The sequence below is a fragment of the Xylocopa sonorina genome, unplaced genomic scaffold (assembly GCF_050948175.1).
Source record: "Xylocopa sonorina isolate GNS202 unplaced genomic scaffold, iyXylSono1_principal scaffold0079, whole genome shotgun sequence".
In the NCBI taxonomy this organism is placed as follows: Eukaryota; Metazoa; Arthropoda; class Insecta; order Hymenoptera; family Apidae; genus Xylocopa; species Xylocopa sonorina.
Window position 1 is genome coordinate 555001 of NW_027490150.1, and position 1516 is coordinate 556516.

A 1516-nucleotide genomic window follows, 5' to 3' on the forward strand; every position below is an offset into this window, starting at 1 on the left:
AACGTTGCGACGCTACACGGACGCAACGACGGCCTATGTTCGAGTGACGGTCCGCGCGAGAGATCTTTTCTTCCCTCGCGGAAACATGGTATACACACGCGCGGAGAGAACAGAGAGAACGGGTTATTCTGATCGAACACCCTGGGGCTGTACGAGGAGAACTTCGAACGATCGGATGCGCATCATCGTCCCTCGCGTTACGACGATGTCGCTCTCTCTCTTGTATATCTCTTCTCTCTCGACCGAGAATTCTCCCTCGGTCTTGCGGCGTGAAAAAAAACAATTCATTTTAAACGACGTCGAGCGCGCGGCATGTTCGTATCGTGCGCTAAAGGCGGGGCGAAGGCGATGCGTGTGGCGGGTGTGCGAATTCGGAACGCGGAACAAAATCGGCGATCGAAACACGAAGCGGTTCCCGTGGGCGGTCGTCCGTTTAACGGACGACTCACGACGCCACGAAGAACTCACGCGAGTTCGTGATCGACGCACCGTCGAGTTCCGTGAACGCGTTTACGCACGCCGCACGCGCACACACACGTTGCCAATCGCGGATTGCCTCGGCACGGCCACAGACGACTCGGACGAACGTCCAACGATCGCTCGTACGTCGCGTATCGCTCCTCTTCCTCCCTTTCTCGGTGCCGCCCGAACTCAGAAACGTTCGTAATTTAATTCGAGAATGAACGACGGCGGGCAGATTCGAGCACCGTAGGGAAAGAAAGATTCGACGAAACGCAACGCAAGCAGTATTCTGGTTACGTGAACGACCCTCAGCTAGGCGTGGTCCAGGAATTGTATCCGTGGACCGCAATGTGCGTTCGAAATGTCGATGTTCATGTGTCCTGCAGTTCACACGTTGACGCGCAATTAGCTGCGTTCTTCATCGACCCACGAGCCAAGTGATCCACCGTTCAGGGTAATCGTATATGTATATTTTATTGATCTTTGAGTCTCTTGGTACTAAAGTTCGAACAAGTCGATACCCAAACGTCCCCGGTGAAAGAGACGCGGGCGTCGCCGAACGGAGTTCGAGGCGACACGATATATCGGTCCTACGGATGAAACGCATACGCCGATGGTTCGCGCGTAAGGTCTCCCTCAAAGTTACGAAAAAATGCACGCGCGCGTCCAGGTGCGAAGAGAAAAAAAAAAATCCCTTCAAAAATTCGTTAGGACTCCTCCGCGTACCAGCAGCCTCGAGGCGGTCTTTTACCTCCCGGCAACGCGAAGCGAGCATAAACTGTTCGAGCTCGCAACGGCGGGATTACAGACTCTCGACAACGAGGACAACGGGCAACGGCGGAATCGTCCCCTCTGGAACGAACGTGCGCGTCGAACTGAGAAGAAAAAAGACCAAACACCCAGCGGCGTATTGCTTTCGAGATCGACAAGACGCTCTCGTTCGGGTGAACATAACAATGTTATCATCGATGGGACACACTCGTCGTCTTCGCGCACAGTCTCGAGGCGGTCTATAAGAGTTTTCCCCGGCAACACGAAGCGAGTATAAAATTAT

General features: G+C 54.0%; 1 non-coding gene across 1 annotated transcript; it reads right to left on the reverse strand.

Moving 5' to 3' along the window:
- Window positions 1-764: 764 nt before the first annotated feature.
- LOC143432342 (5.8S ribosomal RNA) lies at window positions 765-919 on the reverse strand. Its single transcript, XR_013102972.1, has one exon. It is a non-coding gene; the product is annotated as a 5.8S ribosomal RNA (ribosomal RNA).
- Between the last annotated feature and the right edge of the window lie 597 nt (window positions 920-1516).